The sequence below is a fragment of the Megalobrama amblycephala genome, linkage group LG22 (assembly GCF_018812025.1).
Source record: "Megalobrama amblycephala isolate DHTTF-2021 linkage group LG22, ASM1881202v1, whole genome shotgun sequence".
Lineage (NCBI taxonomy): Eukaryota > Metazoa > Chordata > Actinopteri > Cypriniformes > Xenocyprididae > Megalobrama > Megalobrama amblycephala.
This window is the reverse complement of record NC_063065.1, coordinates 21841416-21865149: the sequence shown is the minus strand read 5'-3', so window position 1 is coordinate 21865149 and position 23734 is coordinate 21841416. Positions and strand designations below refer to the sequence as shown.

The window sequence follows — 23734 nt, the reverse complement described above, 5'->3', positions numbered from 1 at the left end:
TGAGACAACATGAAATATGAACTAAAATGTGCTTTTAATATACTATCTCTGTATTTAAAAAATAAATTTAGTTACCACTTGTAGTACACTATGGGTTCAAATGTACTATAAGCAGTATCTTAGTAGGAGATTAGTGAGGAGATTAATGGCAGAATTTTCCTTTTTAGGTGAACTAACCCTTTAATGAAAATATATTTACGTCTGCATCCCAACTCAAGCTACTGGTACCGTCAACTCAAGCTACTGTTAAATGTGCATTTCCAAGAGACAAAACGTAATATTAATAATATTACATGTGCGGAGCGGTACTACCAAATCAAGTGCTGGTGCCACTGGACTGGTCTCAAATGTTAGTCTGGAGCCCTGTATATAAGTTTGGACATCCCTGCCATAAACAGAACAAATGAACCACTATCCCCGGTAATGCCACCCTGGAGAGGGGCTTAAAATGGCTTATCAAGAACTGGAGGTGGATAGAGGAGAAGAGGAATTACAGGAATGTTTTATAAGATCTAAAATGCTCAGTAAAAGAGGTCCACATCAGCAGGATCTGTGCCATCAGCAATCTGCTACGTTACAGCGCTAAGTGACACCTGAACACACAGAAGATGAATGTTGCAAACAGAACACACAAGCTCAAATAATAAAACGAAAATGTGTTCTGCTATTCTATCCTCTGTGATAAATTGGTGTGTGTTTATGAAACCATCTTTACTGGAAGTAATATTAACAAACAATGCTGCATTTTCAGAGCCATCCGCCTAATAATGCGGGAGTATGCGATGACGAGCAACTTTCTTCCCAAGGGCACTTCAAAAATTGCAGTTGATAAATTAGTCTGACTGCCACATTAATACAGAAGAACAAAAAAATTGTGGCGGTGCGGTAGGAAAAATAACTTCCTTTTTTTCTGGATCTCTTGACACGCCGCCTGGTGCTTTCTGACTTCTACAGAATCAATTATTATGGAAGCTAATCGAATGGAGATAATTGGTCACAGTGTATATTAAACAGTCCTACACAGGCTCTTGTGGGGATGAATCCAGAGCCAGTGGGGCTGTGGGGCCACTCCAGGGCCAGAGGGCGAGAGGGGAGAGGGGATGACGCACTTGGCAGTGCCGGAGAGTGGGAGGCTCAGCTTGCGGAGTGCGCCTCGCTGCACGACTTGAACACTCCTCAAAGCTGGAGAGTGGCTCGTTCTGAGTGTGTATGTTTAATGGGATATGCAAATCTCTTACTGTCAGAGAGCATGTGAGCTTCTGGGTGTGTTAGGTTTTTAATGATCTTCATCAGACCCAAAATCATGGTAAAATATAGAGCTAAAGCTGTTCTCACTTACTCTGATGTCCACACCCCTCATCTTAGCCACAAACGTCTGTAATCCCATTTTATGCTTGTTTCAAGAGCAAGTATCCACAATAATAATAAAAAAAAATTGTCTATATGGCAGTTTTGGCCAATAATCAACAGAGCACAGTATACTCAAACACAAAACCCCATCAGGAGTACAATAATGCAATAAACATAACTGCTAGCAAACTGACTAAACAATTATGATGGTTCCAGCATGTTAAAAAAAAAAATTGTTTTTTAGTTTTTTAATGTTTTTTAGTTTTTGTTATTGTATGGATATACTATGGCATAACCTGGGTTTTGTAGTCCTTAACAGACGGCCATCTTGCCCCCCAGTTTTCATGTGTGGTGACCTGGGAGTGGTAGTTCTTAAGATGCCCTCTTGCTCCAGCCATCTTAGAGCAATGTATCTGCCCTCTAGAACATGTCCGCTCCTGATGCCACATACCCCCTCCTCTACTCTGAGGTTCTTAGTTGGCAGGCCGCTGTAAAGAGGACATCTATGCAAGAGAGGGCATCAGCATTTCCGTGGCATCATCCTGGCCTGTGGTCAACAGAGAAGTTCAATGCTTGTAGACATCTAGTAATCATCTAGTTATTCTGCCATTGCTCTTCTTATTCTGGACCATCCATTGCAGTGGTGCATGGTCTGTCATTAGTACAAATTTCCTCCCCAGTAAGTAGTACTTGAGTGTCTCTAGTGCCCATTTAATAGCCAGGCACTCTTTCTCAATTGTGGCATAATTGTTTTCATGCTTTGCCAGTTTCTTGCTGATGTAGAGTACAGGATGTTCCTCACCTCTATGTGTTTGAGAAAGGACTGCTCCTAGACCCACCATCAGAGGCATCAGTCTGCACCAGGAATTATTTTGTGAAGTCTGAGGATCTCAAGATCGGTCTGGAACACAACATCCTCTTTAACTCGGAGAAGGCCTCTTTGTTCCATCTTACCATTCTGGAGTGTCTGTTAATGGTTAATTCTGCGATGGGTGCAACAAGACTTGAAAAGTTAGGCCAAAGAAGGACTTTACTTGTCTTTTGGTTTGTGGTCTAGGCCAGTTTTGAATTGCCCCAACTTTGGCTTCTTGAGGTTGTACTAAACCCCTGCCTATTGTGTAGTCCAGAAACTCTTTTTTGCTGTAGGCAATTTTACATTTTTGGGGGTTTGCAGTCAAGCCTGCCTCTCTGAGGGAATCCAGTACCTTCTGTACCAATCCAAGATGGCTTTCCCAGTGTGAACTGTGGATCACCACATCACCTAAATAAGCAGCAGCATACTGCTGATGAGGCTGAAGAACGCGGTTCATGAGCCTTTGGAAAGTGGCCGGAGCCCCATGAAGGCCAAAGGCTAAGCGAGTATAATGGCTAAGCGAGTATAATGGTAACCCCTCTGGTGTTGCAAAAGCAGTCTTCTTTTTGGAATCTGGAATAAGGAAACTTGCCAGTAGCCTTTTGTTAGATTGAGTATTGTAATGAAGTGTGCTTTGCCTTGCCTGTCAATCAATTCACCAATGTGGGGCACAGGGTACAAACTTTGATAACTCATTTAACTTCCTAAAGTCGTTGCAGAACCTTACTTTGCCATCTGGCTTGGGGACCATCACTATAGGGCTTCAACATCACTATGCTCTCCCATTTTAAGAATAAAGTCACTAGCCCGTATCCTGCTAACATCTTGGACTTCTTTCAGTTCCAATTCCAATTCTCTGACTTTAAGGTTATTAGCCCTCTTTTGTTCTTCCAGTAAGGCCGCTTGGATTTGCTGCGGGATTTTACTACTTTCTATCATTGTTTTCAGTAATTCCTCAATTTTACAATTAATTGACTGTGTACTTAGCTTAGAAATCAGGTTTGTGAGGTCATCCACGTCTCTCTAGAACATCAGCAGTTATCTACATGCCCGCATTCTCCACCATGTGTGACAGCCTTAGAGGTTCAGGATCTTTAGCTTGTGTAGTTTCCCAGTAAAAACTGCTTCAACAGTCTTTTTTGCAGGTGTGGGTTTAATAATCAAACAGAAGGATTTCAACTTCAGCTAACAATAAAAAGACTTAGTCTTCTTTGTTTCACAGGTACATGTCTTCAAGCACATTTCACCATTCTCCCACACCATCTATTAGACCTTGCTGCTGGTCTTATTAGTTGCAGCTGCTCTCTCTGGCAACCTGGGTTTTCTAGTCCTTAATAGTTGGCCATCTTGCCCCCCAGTTTCCACGTGTGGTGACCTGGGAGTGGTAGTTCTTAAGATGCCCTCTTGCTCCAGCCATCTTAGAGCAATGTATCTGCCCTCTAGAACATGTCCGCTCCTGATGCCACCTATCTATCTATCTATCTATCGCCTATCTTCCGCACAAGATGTTGCACTGATAAGCGCAACTGAATACTGGCGCGTGGGAAATACTGCGAACTGACATGCAGAAGAAGAGGAAAAACCAGAATGGCCTAACTTTTTATAGCCTAAGCTACTGCTACTACTACTGCTACTACTGCTACTACTACTACTACTACTACTACTACTACTACTACTACTACTACTACTACTACTACTACTACTACTACTACTACTACTACTACTACTACTAAATAAATAATCATTTCGTAAATTATAAATTCGTGGCTATGATCACCCTGTGAAAATATAGGGCGAGACGGTAATGATTTGGGGAAAAGAATAAAGAGATTGCATATCCAAAGGAATACCTCACCAATTAATGGATAGGGCTAAGTGTCTGAGCTGTGACCTATTAACAGTAAGTTTTTTTTATATTGTACAAGTGACTGACATGCTCTGAAAAATGAACAGACAAATGCTGAATTAGAAACGGTAAAAGTGAGTGGGTCCAATATCATTGGTCGTAAAAAGTGGGTGGGTCTTGTCCAACCCACATACAATGGTTCAGATGCCCATGTTAAACACACACATAGTTGTCAAAATGTCCATCGTGTGGAGTATCTCACGTAAATACAGTTGGTTATGGCTTAAGTGGACGTAAACATTTGGGTGAAAACAGGATATGTGTCAGTATCCATGGATTCGGTCTTAAAGGGACTGTAGCCTATGTTTGTCATTAATATAAAACAACAAAATATGTTAAATAAATGTAGTATACATGGTAAATAAACCTACTGTATCTGAAAAACAAGTTTATTTTGAATTTGTATCTCTATAGTATTTGTTGTATTGTTTGTAAATTTATTTTTATATAACAACAATTATATTTATCGGTAATTATGCCCTTTGAAGGAAATTTTTGTTCTTTAAGTTTGTGACAAGCACATAAAATTATTATTTTTTTTCATTAGAGTAATAATAAAGAAGCTGTCCTACATTCTTAGTCTCACTGTGTTGTGCTTGGAAAACTGCCACATCACCAAAAAAAAAAAAAAAAAGAGAGAGAAAGAAAGAAAGAGAGAAATTAATAAATGTATAAGCATTCGTATCAGTGAGTACTAGAAAAAAGTATCGGTACTCGTACTCGGTCCTTAAAAAAAATGGTATTGGTGCATCCCTAGTATTTATATATACATACATATATTATGTAAACACAAACTTTTATATTGGACGTGATTAATCACTTGACAGCACTAAAAAGTCATAGTTACATAAAAAATATATCAATATAATTTCAAAATTTCTCAGCTAATTATACAGTATAAAAGTTTAATATATATATATATATATATATATATATATATATATATATATATATATATATATATATATTAAACTTTTAACATTATTTCCTGTTACAATTAAAACAATTTTTTACAGTATATCCATCTTAGCCACAAAGTTTTGCCGCTCTCTCTCTCTCTCTCTCTCTCTCTCTCTCTCTCTCTCTCTCTGTGTGTGTGTGTTCCTACCATAAAGCAGACACAGTTTACAAAAACACTAAGACTGAGTAATCTTATTTAAATGCCATCTGTCCTTTTCCCTACAGCGGATAAACAAAGAACCACTTAAAAGTAATGTGTGTAATTTTTCAATGTTAAAATATTTTCTCCCATCCCATCTTAGCTATAAGCAAGCAATTTAAACCACCTTTTCACTACTTACAGCAAACAGCTAGAGACCTGAAGTCAGTTATTTCCAATGGCAAGCCACACTGGGGCTTCGTGGAGTCCCGAACCTCTGTGTATGCAGGATTTTCAGATGTGATTTGACTGATGTAATGTATTCTGATCAAAACTATGACCTTGAAGAGATAATTATAAATGGTTTATCCTACACATCTCCAATATAGAGTCTTAGCCTTAGGCCATTCATAATATATTCCCTCCAAAACTATTGTCTGTCATTTGTTCTGTACGGGTAGATTTATTCTTGATTATTTATTGATAAGCGGAGGGTAAATGCTCATGTTTTCACGCTCCTTTAGTGTAGATGCAAACATCGAAGGTCACCACCATTCAGAAAAACCTGTCTGAAAATGGTTGTTATTTTTGCAATTACATTTGTTGACAGTGGCACTAATAGGACGTTCACCATTGAAATATATATATAAAAAAATGCTCTTCATTTCGAATCTAATGTTTGAATTGCAGTTAAAATGGCATGGTTGAAATGGAATGAATCAAAATGCATGAAGAAACATTTAGTGAGTAAAGTAAGACTATTCTCTTTTAACTCGTTTAACTATGTAGACAGAACAGCTGAGAATGGTGCAAGGTGCCCTTATTAATTAAAAGCTGTACATACACGACCTTCTGAGATACTGTCCCTTTGCATCTTTGAGTGCAGAGTTCTATGCATCTCATAAAAAAATCTGATTGTACAAATAACACTGGGTCCCCTGTAACAGAAACATGAGACTCCTTGAAATTGTTGTTTGTGACTCGTGAGAAACGAGAAAGAGAACAGCTTGCCAGCTTCCCCGGGGACAGACATTCATGCTATTTACAGCTGGTGGTTGTTTTTAAATACTCACATATTTAATTAGCAGACAGCACAAACATTTCTCACAGGCTCAAAGTCAACATTCTGGTCAGGTGTAAGGATAGATGTAGGTGAGGATGAGAAAGCATCTGTACAATGAGGAAACATTATGGTTAGTGAGTGACAATTTGTACTGAATTTGAAACTAATGCAGTATAAGAGATTATTAGACAATTATTTAAGTCAAAGTCAAATTAATTACATGATATGTTAATTATTTAAATTAATCACAATTAACTGTATATGAATATTTGCTTATAAAACCATAGTGTTAAGCATTGAGTAAACATAAAAAAGAGCCTATCACTGGCCTACAGTCCACAGCAATCCAATCCAAGTTTGTCAATCAGTTTGCAGTAAACCTTTCAGAACATTTTCAGTGCAATTTTTTTTAGATTTTTTTTCTTTATTTACACATACAGACTTTATGACAATTGCTTTTTTTCATGCTATGAGCACCATATTTAAGGATGGCATTTCATCGGGAAATGTACATATAGGTCAATGGGGCCTGATACAATATTCATGCAATACCAGAGGCTGCAGTTTCAGGACCGCATTTCTAGGACCCTAGGTTTTTTTTTTTTTTTTTATGAATTAGTTTTTACACTTTTTATTGCACTTACTATTCAGTACTATTCAATATTACACTTACTATTTAGTTCTGTATTTGTTTTGTTTTATTTTTCAGGAATTAATTAGTTGTTTAATTGCATACATTTAACTGATATATTGTCCTAACCAAGCCCTAACCCAAAACATACCCGTTGGTAACCCTCTTGAAATATTTAACCTATCAGCAATTATATTCTGGTTTTAAACTCAGTTTTCTTGGAAAGAAAGAATATTTTCTGTGTATGTGCAAGACTTCAATTCATAAATGGTAAAACAATTGCTCTACAATATAGTGTTTATTATTATGTTAATAAATTAAAATAATTTGAAAACAAATACCAGTTTACAACATCCAGCAGCACAATGAACAATGTTTTTGCACAGCTAAATAATAACTGCAGACTGCTGACACCGAAAGCCTTGCACATTCAAGTTTAAAATTGTCACGCCTGCTCTTTTATTAAAAATAAGCTGGAAAGATAATAAAAAATGAATTATTTCCTTGGTATAGCCTTTGCATATGTTTGTTTGAAGTTTGAATCAGGTCTCCTCTTTTGGAGCAGAATTGGCTAGTGGTGCTGTCACAAAAAACTAAGGTAAGGTAAACCACGGTAAAAAACTTATTTTAATGATCTAAGCGCATGGTCTAATGTGCATGGTGCAAGTGCACTTAGGGCGTGTCTGAATCCACTTTTGCTAGTTTAACGACGGGAAAAATGGTTGGTTAAAAGGGTTGCCCCTATTCTCTTAATGAGTAATGGATGTGTTTTGGGCTTAATGTGCAATAAACCAATGAGAGTCTCATCTCCCATTCCCTTTAAAAGCCAGTTGCACTCGCGCCATGGTGGATTTGCTATTTATATGGCGGAATTTGCAAGCGTAAAAACTGAACGCTTCTCTACCGAGGAAACGGATCTGAGGTTAAAGTACGTGAACAGACCATCTACAGGACAAAGCCGGATTCCACCAAAGCATTTTTACCTTTATGCACACAATAATAAATCTCTTACATTGTAATCCTTTTATTTTTATTATTTGGCATGTTTGTGTGCTGCTGCACGTCCCTGTGTGAGTAATAAGCAGAGTGTACACTCGTTGTGCACCCGCCTATAGGCATATATTACTAAAGTGCTTTTTAAATAACAAAAAAATATTGTGCCAGGTTTCAGCTGTCAATGGCGCCTGAACACACCTCGTTGTGAGACCCATGGGCACACAAATGGGTGCAAACGCAGTTGCTATTTAAACAACATGGCGCAGGATGTGAAAATGATGACTGCGTTAGGCTAAAACTAGCAAAAAGCATTTTCTAGCATTTTCTTTTTGCCAGCAGACTATTTACTGTTCAGAGTTTTATTAAGGTGCCGTAGAACGTCTTTTCAAAAGATGTAATACAAGTCTAAGGTGTCCCCTGAATGTGTCTGTGAAGTTTCAGCTCAAAATAACCTATAGATTTTTTTTTAATAAATTTTTTTAACTGCCTATTTTGGGGCATCATTAACTATGCACCGATTCAGGCTGCGTGGCCTCTTTAAATCTCTCACTCCCTGCCCTCCTGAGCTCTCGACTATAAGTGCAGTTATACAGTGCATAAACAAAGTTCACACAGCTAATATAACCCTCAAATGGATCTTTACAAGATGTTCGTCATTCATGTTCCATGCATGCATCGATTCTTGTGAGTACAGTATTTATTTGGATGTTTACATTTGATTCTGAAATATCATGTTATCATGGATCATGTCAGTTATTATCTCTCCATCTGCCATTTTTCGCTATTGTCCTTGCTTGCTTACCTAGTCTGATGATTCAGCTGTGCACAGATCCAGACGTTAAAGGTGCCCAATGAACGTTCTTTCACAAGATTTAATATAAGTCTAAGGTGTCCCCTGAATGTGTCTGTGAAGTTTCAGCTCAAAATACCCCATTTTTTTAACTGCCTATTTTGGGGCATCATTAACAATGCACTGATTTACACTCGACGCCGCCCCTTTAAGACGCGTGCTTCCTGCCACACGAGCTGTCAACTATATTACAGCGCATTTACAAAGTTCACACAGCTAATATAACCCTCAAATGGATCTTTACAAGATGTTCGTCATGCATGCTGTATGCATGCTTCGAATTATGTGAGTAAATTATTTATTTGGATGTTAAAAGTTTTATTCTGAGTGAATCTGAGGCTGGGCTCCGTGGCTAACGGCTAATGCTACACTGTTGGAGAGATTTATAAAGAATGAAGTTGTGTTTATGCATTATACAGACTGCAAGTGTTTAAAAAATGAAAATAACGACAGTCTTGTCTCCGTGAATACAGTAAGAAACTTTGGTAACTTTAACCTCATTTAACAGTACATTAGCAACATGCTAACGAAACATTTAGAAAGACAATTTACAAATATCACTAAAAATATCATGATATCATGGATCATGTCAGTTATTATTGCTCCATCTGCCATTTTTCGCTGTTGTTCTTGCTTGCTTACCTAGTCTGATGATTCGGCTGTGTGCAGCTCCAGACATTAACTGGCTGCCCTTGTGTAATGCCTTTGATAATTGTTGGGAACGTGGGCTGGCATTATGCAAATATTGGGGCGTTCACCCCGACTGTTACGTAACAGTCGGTGTTATGTTGAGATTCGCCTGTTCTTCGGAGGTCGTTTAAACAAATGAGATTTATATAAGAAGGAGGAAACAATGGGGTTTGAGACTCACTGTATGTCTTTTCCATGTAATGAACTCTTGTTATTTAACTATGCCAGGGTAAATTCAATTTTTGAATCAAGGGCACCTTTAATACTGCCTGCCCTTGTGTAATGTCTTGAACATGGGTTGGCATATGCAAATATTGAGGTCATACATATTAATGACCCCGACTGTTACGCAACAGTCGGTGTTATGTTGAGATTCCTTTTTCCGGAGGTCTTTTAAACAAATGAGATTTACATAAGGAGGAGGAAACAATGGAGTTTGAAACTCACTGTATGTCATTTCCATGCACTGAACCCTTGTTATTCAACTATGCCAAGGTAAATTAAATTTTTGATTCTAGGGCACCTTTAAAACGGGTGATTCCCGGATATGACGAGACACGCACGGACAAGTGATGAATACGAAATTTACTGCAAAAACCATCCCGTCAAGTCTAAAATATAAACACTTATAACAGGCTTACCATAGTGAATCAGCATGAGACAAAAACATGTTTTGGAAGAAAGATTGATGATGTATTGAATCATTATTTAAATGCTGTTTTCATAATTTCATAATATCATTTATAATATTTTTTTTAAGAAATAAATTGTTGTTAATTAACAGTCCTAATTGAAAAACAATTTAAAAAAAAAAAGAATTAGTCAAAATAATGAATTATTCTTAATGCAACATGCACCTGTAAACTGTGTAAGGCAGTGTGTCTTTCAATATGATGTTGAGAGGGAAAAATCTCTCCCACTTCAGATATCTCTCATCTGCATTTCAGTCGATCCCTCAAAGAAGAAAAATCTAAAAAGATTACATCAGGTTGTCATACCTGTGACGGACAGTACCTACGACTGAAATATATTTTATTAGATGAGAAAAAATCTCCAATGCAATACACGATTTTGCATAAATTTGCCATAATGTGAAAAAGAGATTTACAACCTATCGAGGAGACTGGGGCACAGTACTGTACACAATTCTAAATCAAAAGTCTAATTAAACAAATGCATGTTTTGTATGCAGGTTTTTTGTATGTTCTAGTATTCCAGTAGCAGCTTCTCAATGTGACAACATGCCCCACTATTGTAAATGTGTGTTAAATTAACTGTATATTTTTCCCTAGGCACTAATAGAGCGGTGCAGGGATGACAACAAAACCCAGAAGACTAATTCACCCCTGGTTCCCTTGAGATTTTCCTATGGGGATTTATAAGTTTTTCAATTTATGAGTGAAATAAAGCCTGTGCGAAAACTGCTAACACCCCAAACTATAAACATATGTTTTTTTTAAGAAAAAAATAATAATAATTCAAATTACAAGTTTTCGGTTTGGGTGTGTGTAATTTACGTTGTAGAACAAAATCTCAAAGTAACAAGTTATATTTACCACAAGCTTTATTTCACTCATAAATTGAAAAACCCCATTATAAAACCCCATATAGCAAAATCTCAACGGGACCAGTGGCGAATTAGTCTTCTGGGTTTTGACGTCATCCCTGCACCGCTCTGTAGTTGTGATCAGTAAGACTTTAAGGAATGTGCCTATACTGATTTTTTTCTCTTTTTTTTTTAAACATTCAGTGGAGTAAACAACCGTGTGACAATTAACCCAGGTCTCCTCTATACGACAAATAATATATTTCACAGCATAAAATTCAAACATCTACATGTATAATTCACAAGGATGCCACCACTTCTGAAATGAAAAGAGAAGCATGTACAAGAAAAGCATGTAATCACTCAACATAATGTGAACAAATGAATTACACAAGGTCTGAGTGATTACTCACGATATCAGAAAAGATAGAGATTTTGCTGGCAACATTGCTATACGCAAGACCTCACTCCGGGGAAGAAGATACTCGCACGCTAACGATATGAAACTCGCAAAATCTCTGATACGGCAACATGAATCTGAGGCAACGTCAATTAACTGGATTTGCGGGTTTAACCTGTCAACAGGATGTCATAACAGCTTTTATCATTGTGCACACTGTAGAGTGTGAGAGGCATCATATTTAATCATGCTCTCACTCGCTCTTTCCCCCGCTTTCTTTCTCTTTCTTTTACTTTTTTTGGAGTAAAAATATGTCCCCACGCAATGCAAACTCCCCAGACACAGTGTTGTTTACTGCAGATTAACAAAGGGGAGGCAAGACGAGTTTCTGACATCAGCTCAAGTGAACAAGCTAGCGTAATACCAGCACGGAGTGAGAATTTATAAGTAAAAGTTGGGCTGCATTTGGGGGAACTGTTTACTTTTGTTTGCTAGTTCTCTACTTGGACTTGTATATTTATTTATTCATTCATTTATTTGTTTGTTTGTATATTTATGTATGTATGCAAGTGTGGAATAAAAAAGTTCAGCTTTTGCCTTTGCAGCACTGCAGGAGAGCTAGATTCCTGTGGAGCATGGTTAAGAAAGGGATTTGTGTAGTAATCTATAATAAATTAATAAAGAGACATTTTATGCAAAGTCAGTGGGTCAGTGTTTTTCAGAGCAGAAAGCTTCTGATATCATGTACTCCTATGGGATAGGGACGCATGACGGAATACGGCAATGTTGGTAAAATAGCAGCATGTCTAAGGATAACTGATTTTTTTTTTATTATTGAAAATTATGGGTTGCTTTGGGTAAAAATGTCATCCAAAAGCAAATTCATACATTTTAAAGTGTATCAGCCAAATAGGATTTGAGAACGATTACTCATGTTTTGTAAAGTCACCATGAAATCAAAATTGACAATTCTGTTTTTTAATGGGATGTTGCAGAATTTATTATAAATGATTTATCTGTGCACATAATGTGCCCTCGTAATCTTAAATCAAAATAACATCTCTCCCTCTGACATCTCTTCTTTTCTTTGATGACGTGTTTTCGGCAACCGGTCACTCAAATGAGATCACAGCAATTAGCAAATGACAACGATCTAATGAGCCAGTCAATTCCCCATGGACAAAATCAAGTCCTGCCAAGTCTTAGGGACAATTGCATTGACAGTTGATGTTCCCAGCATGCAATAAAACACACATATAGCTCTGTCTGCACAGGGGCAACCAATAAACAACACTTCAGTTCTGTTTAAATGTAATACCAATACCTTTCACCATGGTGCACTATATATGAGCTCCAAAATGGATATACAGTTTAGAAAGCATTAAGGTGCGGTCAGATTTACTATTGTTCTGTGAATTGTCACAGGCAAAAACCAGTAAGTATATACACTGGAAACAATTTGGAATAGAAACAATTTATACTCAGAAATTGCTAGTAAATTTCACAATTAATTACAAAGAAATGGAAAGTAACACACTGAATTATCGGAGTGCCTGTTTACACCAAATGCAAATAGCTTGCCATGTTGGCAGAGGCTACAGTAACTCCGCCCCCATTGTCTGATTAAGCAAAATTACAAAAGAACTCCTGCTGATAACAGGATCAGAGGTGTGGAGAGAAATTATTTTCATGATTTGTTATCACAACATTTTTTCTTTTGTCAAATCAACTTAATATTTTGAGTTTCTGTTGATTAAACCAATCACCTTCATTGTATTAACTCAAAATTTGAAAGCAACCAGGTAACTTACTTTAAGTTAAACATACAATTATTTTTACAGTGTAGGCAGGTGGCATTAATTTTTAATACGACCGACTCGAGTTCGAATCTGCCTTTTCCTGATATAATTCTTGTCCCTTTTACCATTGCATATCAACTCGGAAAGGTATTTATTTTAAATAAAAATTAAGAAAACATTCAAGTAGTGGAAATAAAGTGCATGACGGGTATTTATTAGTGGGAATAAAGTGTGTAACGAATAGGAGTATGTGTGGGGGAGGTCTTTTGGGACAGGGACAAGTAATGTCCAAAAAATCTATTTATAATTTTAATAAATATAATAAAACACACTGAATGTGTTGTTATTATTGCATAATGTTTTTTAACATACTACAATACACTATGGTGCAAATAGTATCTGCCACTATTTGCATTAAGTATAAATAGTATCTATCTCTATTAGTACTTAGTGTAAATAAAACATTTACACTAAGTAGAAAGACTGAAACAGTATTTTCTGGTAAGATGTATTCCAATAACCTTTATTTTATTTAGAAATCAGAAAATCCTTTTTTTCTTCTTCTTCTTCTTATCCTTAAAAATAAAGGTTCCTTATTGGCATCTATGGTTCCATGAAGAACTTTTGGTAATCCTTTACAATTAACCTTCATTTGTTAATATTAGTTAAAGGTGCCCTAGAATTAAAAATTGAATTTATATTGGCATAGTTAAATAACAAGGGTTCAGTACATGGAAAAGACATACAGTGAGTTTCAAACTCCATTGTTTCCTCCTTCTTATATAAATCTCATTTGTTTAAAAGACCTCCGGAAAACAGGCGAATCGCAACATAACACCGACTGTTACGTAACAGTCGGGGTGTACGCCCCAATATTTGCATATGCCAGCCAGCCCATGATTGAGGCATTACACAAGGGCAGGACGTCTGGATGTGCACTGCTGAATAATCAGACTAGGTAAGCAAGCAAGGAAAACAGCGAAAAATGGCAGATGGAGCAATAATAACTGACATGATCCATGATAACATGATATTTTTAGTTATATTTGTGAATTGTCTTTCTAAATGTTTCGTTAGCATGTTGCTAATGTACTGTTAAATGTGGTTAAATTTACCATTGTTTCTTACTGTATTCACGGAGACAAGAGCTGTCGTTATTTTCATTTTTAAACACTTGCAGTCTGTATAATGCATAAACACAACTTCATTCTTTATAAATCTCTCCAACAGTGTAGCATTAGCCGTTAGCCACGGAGCACTATCAAACTCATTCAAAATCAAATGTAAACACCCAAATAAATACAATACTCACATAATCCGACGCATGCATTCAGTATGCATGACGAACACTTTGTAAAGATCCATTTTGAGGGTTATATTAGCTGTGTAAACTTTGTTTATGCTGTGATAGAGTCGAGAGCTCGGGAGGGGGCGGAGAACGCGATTTAAAAGGGGCCGCAACCTGAAATCGGCTTTTTTCTAATTATGCCCCAAAATAGGCAGTTAAAAAAATTAATTTAAAAAAATCTATGGGGTATTTTGAGCTGAAACTTCACAGACACATTCAGGGGACACCTTAGACTTATATTACATCTTTTAAAAAAAAGTTCTAGGGCATCTTTAAAGGGTTAGTTCACCCAAAAACTGAAAATTTGGTCATTAATTACTCACCCTCATGTCATTTCAAAATCATAAGACATTTATTCATCTTTGGAACACAAATGAAGATCTTTTTCATGAAATTTGAGAACTTTGTCTCTCCAATTACAGCCTATGGCAAAAACATTTTCAGGCCTGAGAAAGGTAGTAAAGACATCATTAATCCATGTGGTTTAACATCAGTTTTATGAAGCAACGCAAGTGCTTTGTTTGCAAAATATTAATCTCCAACGCGACAACGTCTGCTCTCGTGTCAACACAACACACATAAGTCGTGGTGCTCTCATAAACGCGCGGAATATTTTGCTCTCAGATTTCACAAAAAAGTTGTGTTCCAAAGATAAACAAAAGTCTTACGGTTTTGGAACAACATGAGGGTGAGTAAATGATAACAGAATTTTCAGTTTTGGGTGAACTAACCCTTTAACTATATAACATTAACAATGAATAACAATGAACAAGATGTCTACAGTATTAATCTTAGTTAATATTAATTTCAACATTTGCTAATACATTTTTAAAATCAAAAGTTGTATTTGTTAACATTAGTTAATGCTCTGTGAACTAACATACCAAACTTTTAATCATTCTATTGCACAAAAGGTTCCTTATAGTGAAAAAAGGTTCTTTACAAAAATAAAATGGTTCTTCTATGCCATGGCATCACAAAGAAAATCCCATTTTGGAACCTTTTACTTTTTAATGGGAATCCACAAAACTGGAAATCAGTTCAGTTGGTCATGCAAATTTGCCATGTTGACCAACAGACAGCTGCTTGGTTTGAAAGTGACTTCTGTGTGCTGTACAAATATCATTTAGGCTACTCTATTGACCATAGACAATGAACCCTTTTTGCCTGCAATATTTCTGTGACCGTAGTCTTGTATTAAAACATAAATGTTTGTATCTTCAGAAATGTTCAAGTGCAAACTCTTTGAGTACATTACATCTTCCTGTTTTTTTTTGTTGTTGTTGTTGTTGTTGTTGTTTTGTTAATGTTGTGTACTTGTTGGATAAAGGCATCCTGTAAAGCACTCACTTTATAATACCATTCTGGTTAAAATTCCATTAAAAATATATTTATTCCAAAAATGGAGATATTTTAGCCATAAAAGTGTTTTTAATTAAGTGGAGGTAAATAGCAGCAGGCCACATAATTCATTGCATTGCTATTGAGGTGAAGTAGGCAAAGTACAATGTAAGATTAGCCCTTCACATCGGGCTATAATGTAATCAGCCATTGAACATCTAAATGACATGAGTACAATACTTCAATACTCCCTCCATTGGTATCAATGCTTTCCGACCTGCCAAGCCACTAAGTGGAAATGAACATTATCAGCACTTACCAAGAAGAATGCAACCCTTGAATAAAAAGAAAGTGCTGCATAGAAAATGAACAGTTTTTGTCAAAAACCATCCAAAGACTGAAATCAATTTTCATAATTTGTTCAAAAGCACTTTTGTGCTTCACGTAAGTGTTTCATAGAAGGCAGTGAGTCACTCTGAGTCGTTTTGTATTTGCAACTCATGACTCTATTTTACCTATCAGTCCACTATTCATACCATTTTCATGTCATTCTTCAAAACCTCAGCTTTCGTCAGTTTAGAGATTTGAATGGCCTTTGAAATGTTTGCTTCTTGAAACCACTGTCTTGATTTCTAAAGGCCGATAATATTAGTTCTTATTTGAAAATCATTGTTTCTTACTTTGCTACCTTTTCACTGTAACTGTAGAAATATACAATCTATCAGCTCTATGCTGAATTATTTATTCCTCTAAACACCACCTACGCCTGCTCCAGATTTCCATTCTTTCTCCTTTTCGTTTTCTATTTCTCTTTGCATCTATTTCTCTCTCTGTCTCTTCCACGGAGCGGTTGCGGGCGCTCGTGGTGCGAGATGACAGTTCTTCTCCGTAGTGATTCATGGATCCAAATGCTGCACATATTGCATATTTTGCATTGTAAAATCAAGTTTGTCAAGCAGAAAAGAAAAAGTACGTCTGACAGGAAGTATAAGCATTCACTCTTTCCTTTCTCCCTACAGCTTGGTTCTTTTCAGCTGCAAAGATATAGAAATAAACAACTGAAGGAGGCTAAAAAAAAATATGACAGTAGACTCCAGAGTAGTTAGACAGAATGCTAATTCTTGGAAGCTGCACTCTTGATTTATGCAGCTCGAGGAAATGTTGCTTATTCTTTTATATACTGTACCCATATATATACACAGTATCTCACAGAAGTGAGTACACCCCTCACATTTTTGTAAATATTTTATTATATCTTTTCATGTGAAAACACTGAAGAAATGACACTTTGCTACAATGTAAAGTAGTGAGTGTAAAGCTTGTATAACAGTGTAAATTTGCTGTCCCCTCAAAATAACTCAACACACAGCCATTAATGTCTAAACCACTGGCCACAAAAGTGAGTACACCCCTAAGTAAAAGGGTTGAAGGGGTGGGGGGTCAGCCTGTCAGTGGTCAGACCATACGCTGCACACTGCATCAAATTGGTCTGAATGGCTGTCGTCCCAGAAGGAAGCCTCTTCTAAAGATGATGCACAAGAAAGCCCGCAAATAGTTTGCTGAAGACATCAGACTAAAGATATAGATTACTGGAACCATGTCCTGTGGTCTGATGAGACCAAGATAAACTTATTTGGTTCAGATGGTGTCAAGCGTGTGTGGCGGCAACCAGGTGAGGACTACAAAGACAAGTGTGTCTTGCCTACAGTCAAGCATGGTGGTGGGAGTGTCATGGTCTGGGGCTGCATGAGTGCTGCCGGCACTGGGGAGCTACAGTTTATTCAGGGAACTATGAATGAGCAGAGCATGATCCCCTCCCTTCGGAGACTGGGCCGCAGGGCAGTATTCCAACATGATAACGACCCCAAACACACCTCCAAGACGACCACTGCCTTGCTAAAGAAGCTGAGGGTAAAGGTGATGGACTGGCCAAGCATGTCTCCAGACCTAAACCCTATTGAGCATCTGTGGGGCATTCTTAAACGGAAGGTGGAGGAGCCAACATCCACCAGCTCCGTGATGTCATCATGGAGGAGTGGAAGAAGACTCCAGTGGCAACCTGTGAAGCTCTGGTGAACTCCATGCCCAAGAGGGTTGAGGCAGTAAAATAATGGTGGCCACACAAATATTGACACTTTGGGCCCAATTTGAACATTTTCACTTAGGGGTGTACTCACTTTTGTGGCCTTTTTGTCATGTTTTCTGAAGTTACTTTTTCTGAACAATTTTCTGAACAGATTTCTACCACATTTAAATAATACGCATTTTGTATTATTATCATTCTGTGGTGGAAATGGCTGTTGTGGAAATTATATTTTAAACATTTTTGCAATAAAATGGCAGACTCCTGGAATAAAATTGCAGTCTTACCAGGCTATATTTCATAGCTAGTATTTTATGTATAATAAATACACACAATTAGTTTAACACTTTTTGTATAACTCAAAATTACAGCTTTACTGGAAATTAACAAAAAAAAAATTAAAAAAAAATTTAAAAAAATCTGCTCTTGACATTTACCTTGATTATTCTTGTTCTTCACATGCATGTCTCACATTGTCTCAGCTTTTTACTGACATTCTTGTCTCCTTGGTAACCATGTACATTAACTGTTGGGGAAAAAGGAACAAGGAAAATGTTTTGTTGTAATGGAACAAACGGAAAAATGTATAAAAAAAATAAAGAAATTTGAATGATCTTCTCATTTTAGTCTCTAAAAATGCTTTAGAATATTGTCATGCGTTAGCACTGATTTATGAGGAATTATGTTTAATAAGATTCATTGCTGAGAATAGATTGTCTTTTTTTAACTTGTTTTATTTCAATTAGGACAGGTTTTGAGTTTATTTTTTTAAACTGACTGATTGTAGGCCTCAATGATCTGAGCTTATATTGGTCAAAAATGACCATCCATTGAAAATGAATGGGGGAGCTCGAAAATAAGAGAAATATTTAGTGTTCAGGAGCTTGTTCATCATGTTCATGTTCACATATGTTCATGTGTGCTTGCAAAGTTAAAGGCCTCGGACCTGTGCATGCATGGATACATGCACACTCATTCATATACACAAACAAACTATTTTGAGTATTGCAGGCTTTCTTTTTCACAGAGATGATTTCTTTTTCACTTCATCCTCAGATCAATAGCTGCATTTCCACTGTCAGGCCAAAGGCAGATGTGCTAGTGCATGCCAGGGCCGGCCGCGTTTCCACTGTCACTTCCGGGGTTTGATCGGGCCTTGTCAGGGCTTCCTTGAGGCCAACGGCCAGGTTTCTTTGGCCCACCGAATACCTTGGTCCAAAACTGGCCCCAGACTTCTCTGGGGGTGACGATGATGATGATGATTCGGCTGTGTTGCCGCCTTTGGGATTTGTAGCATTGTCTGCGACAGATCTGGAGATGATGGCTACGATTTCCCAGGCCGCCAACAGGGTCGGGCTCGTGTGGAACCCTCCACCATGTACCGAGCCCTCGAGGCTGGATGATTGGTATCTCGGGGTGGCGCATGCTGGTTCTCAGCCACCCACCCTGGTTTCTTTCTTCCCGGAGGTGCATGAGGAGCTCGTGGGTTTGTGGACCTTTTACTGCCCGAAACCGTTCCAGTGGCTCCTCCTCCCTCACCACCCTTGATTGTGGGGCGGGCGAAGGGTTACACGGGCATCCCTCCTGTGGAGCAGGCCACTGCCAAGCTGCGTCCCTGTGTTCCACCTCACTGCCCTACTGCGGGTACACCTACAGTCCCTTTGGTCCCGCTTGTATGATTTCTGTGAGCCTGGCTAGCACTACCCAGTCTGTCTCGCTGGCTCATTCGGACCATCAGGCTCAGCTATGCTATTCAATTCGCTCGCATCCCCCCAGGTTCAGGGGCATCCACTTCAGTGAAAGCAGTCGATGACCATGTCTTGCGTGCGGAGATTGCGTTCCTACTGGCGAAGGACATAATAGAGCCGGTCCTTCCAACCAATATGAGGTCAGGGTTCTACAGCCCCTACTTCATTGTACCAAGAAAAGCAGTGGGTTACGACCGATTTTGGACCTGTGAGTTTTGAATTGGAGCCTTCACAAGCTACCGTACAAAATGCTCATGCAGAAATGCATTTTTGAGTGCATCCGTCCCTGAGATTGTTTTGCAGCGATTGACCCAAAGGATGCGTACTTTCATGTCTCGATTCTCCCTCAACATAGGCCGTTCCTGAGCTTTGCGTTCAAGGGTCGGGCATATCAGAACAAGGTCCTGCCCTTCGGGCGGTCTCTGTCTCCCTGAGTCTTCACAAAGAACACAGAAGAACGTGCTCAGTCAGTGTTGAACTGCTTGAATACGTTCAAGGGCAGGGTGGCGGTTCCACTGAAATTCTTTCAGAGGCTTTTGGGACATATGGTAGCAGCAGCGGCAGTAACCCTGCTTGGTTTGCTTCATATGAGACTGCTTCAGCACTGGCTTCACGGCCGAGTCCCGAGATGGGCATGGCAACGCGGCACACACTGAGTGGCAATCATTCCGGAGTGCCACCAAGCCTTCAGCCCATGGTCGGACCCCTTGTTTCTTCTGGCAGGAGTGCCCCTAGAGCAGGTGTCCAGGCATGCTGTGGTGTTCACGATGCCTCTGCCACCGACTGGGGTGCCACGTACAATGGGCATGCAGTGTCAGGGGTATGGACGGAGCCCCAACTACATTGGCACATCAACTGTCTTGAGTTGCTAGCAGTACGTCTTGCACTGAGCCGCCTGAAGAGGCCGTTACAGGGCAAGGACATGCTGGTCCGTCCAGACAACACTGCGACCATTGTGTTCATCAAAGTACAAGGTGGTCTACGCTGCCGTCGCATGTTGCAACTCCCCCGCCATCTCCTCCTATGGAGTCAGAAGCATCTGAAGTCGAACTGCGCTCCCGGGAGAGTGGCGACTCAATCCCTAGGTGGTCCAGCTGATTTGGAGAGAGTTCGGGAGGCTCAGGTAGACATGTTTGTCTCTTCAGAAACCTCTCACTGCCAGCTGTTTTACTCCCTGTCTGAGGGAACACTCGGCACAGATGCACTAGCATGCAGCTGGCCCCAGGGCCTACACAAATATGTATTTCCCCTAGTAAGCCTACTTGCACAGACCCTGTGCAAAGTCAGGGAGGATGAGGAGCAGGTATTGTTAGTTTAGCCCTATTGGCCCAACCGGACCTGGTTCCCAGAACTCATGCTCCTCATGACAGCCCCTCCCTGGCACATCCCTCTGAGGAAGGACCTTCTTTCTCAGAGACAGGGCACCCCTTTGGCACCCATGTCCAGACCTCTGGAAACTTCATGTCTGGTTCCTGGATGGGACGCAGAGGTTCTAGGTGACTTACCTCCTGAGGTACGTAACACCATCACTTCGGCACAAGCACAGTCTACGAGACGTGCTTACACCTTGAAGTGGAACCTGTTTGCTCACCACGGCACTGCACAGACCTCCCTTTGAACTTTTGCACTCAGCAGACTTAAAAATTTTGTCTATGAAGACTTTGCGGCTGATTGTATTGGCCTCCATCAAGAGGGTAGGAGACCTGCAGGCATTTTCAGTCAACAAATCGTGCCTAGAGTTCGGACTGGGTGACGGCCACGTGGTACTAAGACTCTGGCCCAGCTATGTGCCCAAGGTTCCTACCATTCCCTTCAGGGACCAGGTAGTGAATCTGCAAGCGCTGCCCCCGGAGGAGGCAGACCCAGCCCTGGCTTTGCTCTGTCCAGTCTGCATTCTGTGACTGTACATAGATAGAACTCAAAGCCTTAGAACCTCAGACCAGCTCTTTGTTAAGGAGGCTAGCAGAAGGGAAAGGCTGTCTCCAAGCAGAGGATGGTCCACTGGATAGTGGACGTCATCGCCTTGGCTTACCAAGCACAAGGCGTGCCCTGCCCACTCAGGTTGCATGCTCACTCTATGAGAGGCATTGCATCCTCCTGGGCGCTGGCTCATGGCGCCTCGCTGATAGATATTTGTAGAGCTGCAGGCTGGGCGAGACCTAACACATTTGCTAGATTCTATAGCCTTCATGTTGAGCCGGTCTCCTCCTGTGTTCTCACCTCAGTTGGTCAGACACACCGTGAGGCCCCAGCTTAGTGTCGGCTTGCTGCGCTATACATGCACTTATTGCTCCAGAGAGTCCCTACAAGGCAGACCCTGTTGAGTCCTCCACCACCCTTGGCAGCCGGACATGGCGGAGTGTCCGGCACCAGGCCTATACTCCGTTGCATCCTTGAAAACCGGATTTTGGCTCGGTACCATGGGATCCCGGCAGGGTCACACATATATGAGTAAATTCCATGGTTGCTCCTAAACAAAGCCTGTGTCTTTCCCTTTGGGAGAACCCGTCTCTTATCAGGTTGGAGTCACCCCAGTACTTCCATATGTGGTATAGCTATACAGGGTTAGTCCATGTGTACATCTTCACATAACTCCTTCGGGGAAGAATGTGGCTTCCGCAGCGTGGGCACGCTTTCCCAGTGTTATCCAATACTCTTACTGTGTGTGTTATCAGGGAACAGAAATGATGGTCACTCTCTGTGTAAGCCCTGTCCCATCATCCTTTTAGGCAAGAGGGAGCGGGAAGCGAGATTCCCATTCGTCGGTCTGTCCGACGTACGTCTCCGTTCCCTCCTTCAGGGAAGGAGGGTTACCTTTGTAACCAAGATGATTTATAAGCTATTTCATTAGGTCATTTTTGACCAGGAACACAAGTGTGACTTTGTTCCATTTTGTACAAAATAAAAGCATTTCAAAACAAATTTCCTGGTTAAACATTAAAGCACACTAGGTGTTATAAACAATGCAAAATGCGAAATTATCCAAGGATAATGTTTTTTTTCTACTCAAAAATGGAGGTGCATAAGCTCAAAACCTGTCCTAATTAAAAGAAAGCAAGTTGACAAAAAGATTGAATCCAATATTTGGTGATAATATAGTATAACAAGAGATTTAGAAGCAATTTTTGAATGGCCGATCATTTTTGACACAAAAGGTGTTACAGTGTTTTCAACACAGCGTAAGTGTCAAGTTAAGTGTCAGTAAGACTGAAAGGTTGGGTCTGGGACAGTGATAAAACAATAAAATCTATACCCAAAATCTTTAACACATTTAAAAAGTAGAAAAACTAAATGAAAAATAAATGAAAATGATAAAAAAAAAAAAAAAAAATTATTAAATAAAAGGTAAAAACATATAAAATAAATCATCCTCCTAGTTAAAACCACATGTGTGGCATAAGAGACTTTCACAGCTTATAATCACTGTCAATCAAAACACAAAGGAGCTTCAACATCAAATGTGAGACTAAAGACTAAGATGTCAGCTTAGCTCAAGTTCTAGTCAATAACAGTCAAAATTTTACTAAAGAGTCAATGATAACAGCAAAACAGAGGTCTCCGTTTAGAGCAAAGTCTTTTTCTTTTCTTTTTTCCCAAAGAACAGTCTCGCTATGCCTCATTTTGAATCTAATAACCCAAACTTGATAAGAAAATGTTATGCATAACTCATGAAGCCTCTGTTTTTAAGTGCAAATTCCACAGTAAAATGAATTCATCAGCATTTTTTATTTTTTATTTATTTTTTTGCCAGAGGGATTAATGATTCAGATAAATGCTGGTAATGTAACATCAGCATGCAAAAATGGTTACATACCCCCCATTATCTAGTTTCCTTTCTTCTCAAAAATACAGTTGAAGCATCAAGAGTATTTCAGAGCAGCTGACAGTTTGTGAAATAAATAAATCACATGCATTCTTTTATCTAACAAACTCCCTGAAGATGTAATTCGACAGCTGTAGATATTTAACAGTCATCCTCAAACAGAATAATTTCAGTTCTGCACAAGCCAGCTCCCAAAGTTCATTATTAT

At 39.1% G+C, this 23734-nt stretch overlaps 1 long non-coding RNA gene across 2 annotated transcripts in view; it reads right to left on the bottom strand.

Annotated features, from left to right (window-relative positions):
• Window positions 1–5186: 5186 nt before the first annotated feature.
• The window catches only part of LOC125258244, a 32727-nt gene continuing 14179 nt past the window's right edge, over window positions 5187–23734 (bottom strand). For both annotated transcript variants that reach the window (XR_007182558.1, XR_007182559.1), the window contains exons 2-4: window positions 18393–18481; window positions 6282–6378; window positions 5187–5549 (exon numbers count right to left, since the gene is read on the bottom strand). This is a non-coding gene — a long non-coding RNA (uncharacterized LOC125258244). The remainder of the gene's footprint in view (window positions 5550–6281; window positions 6379–18392; window positions 18482–23734) is intronic.